The sequence below is a fragment of the Ciconia boyciana genome, chromosome 1, assembly GCF_034638445.1.
Source record: "Ciconia boyciana chromosome 1, ASM3463844v1, whole genome shotgun sequence".
Lineage (NCBI taxonomy): Eukaryota > Metazoa > Chordata > Aves > Ciconiiformes > Ciconiidae > Ciconia > Ciconia boyciana.
The window spans coordinates 19,120,140-19,121,307 of record NC_132934.1 but is presented as its reverse complement, the minus strand read 5'-3'; the positions used below and the strand labels follow the sequence as shown (position 1 = coordinate 19,121,307).

Here is a 1,168-nt window from a genome sequence, read left to right as displayed (position 1 = left end):
CCCCACTCTCACTACACCCCAAAAATATGAAAATAAGAAGTTGAATGCAAACTCAACATACATTCCTCCCAAAAATATGCCATCACCCTTTCTTTTCTTGGGAAGGGATCACAGGTTCATAGGCAAGGAGGTATTTGTAGAACTTTCCAGCTGATGTTCCCTGACGGCTAACAAGGAGCCCAGAAACATGTGGTGCACTGCAAGGAGTGTCTACCTGTACCTATAGAAAAAGCCATTTTTAGTCCTTTTTCCTTCTCTATTTGAGTAACGGATGGAGATTAATTGTTTTACAACATCCTGTGAAAAGTTGAATTTTGGTTGGGGGATACAGTTGCTGGAGATTGAGATGGCAGCAGTGTCAGGGTAGCGTGGCCGAGCGGTCTAAGGCGCTGGATTAAGGCTCCAGTCTCTTTGGGGGCGTGGGTTCGAATCCCACCGCTGCCAGGAATGTTTTCTAGGACAGAGTAATGCTGGGCACAAGTACAAATTAGGAGAGGAGTGGCCGGAGAGCAGCCCTGCAGAAAGGGATCTGGGGATGCTGGTTGACAGCAGGCTCAATAGGAGGCAGCAGGGTGCCCTGGCAGCCAAGACGGCAAACCCCATGCTGGGGTGCATCAAACACAGCATAAGCAGCTGGTCAAAAGAGGTGATTATCCCTCTGTATTCAGCATTGGTGCAGCCTCACCTTGAGTGCTGTGTGCAGTTCTGGGCCCCACAATTTCAGAAGGATGGGAAGGTCCTTGAATGCCTCCAGAGGAGGGTGAAAAAGCTGGAAGGCATGTCCTATGAGGAGTGGCTGAGGACTCTGGGTTTGCCTAGTTTGGAGGAAAGGACGCTGAGGGGCAATCTCATTGCCCCTCAACTTCTCCTCCCCTGAGGAGGGGAAGTGGAGGGGGAGGTACTGATCTCTTCTCCCTGGGATCCAGAGACAGGATGCGTGGGAATGGTTCAAAGCTGCACCAGGGAAGGTTTAGACTGGACATGAGGAAGCATTTCTTTACCGAGACGGTGATCAAACACTGGAACAGGCCTCCTAGAGAGATGGTCAATGCCCCACACCTGTCAGTTGTTTAAGAGGCATTTGGACAATGCCCTTAATAACGTGCTTTAATGTGGTCAGCCCTGAATTGGTCAGGCAGTTGGACAAGCTGATTGTTGTAGGTCCCTT

General features: G+C 50.1%; 1 non-coding gene across 1 annotated transcript; it reads left to right on the top strand.

Annotated features, from left to right (window-relative positions):
- Positions 1 to 362: 362 nt before the first annotated feature.
- TRNAL-AAG (transfer RNA leucine (anticodon AAG)) lies at positions 363 to 444 on the top strand. Its single transcript has one exon. It is a non-coding gene; the product is annotated as a tRNA-Leu (tRNA).
- The last annotated feature ends 724 nt before the right edge of the window (positions 445 to 1,168 follow it).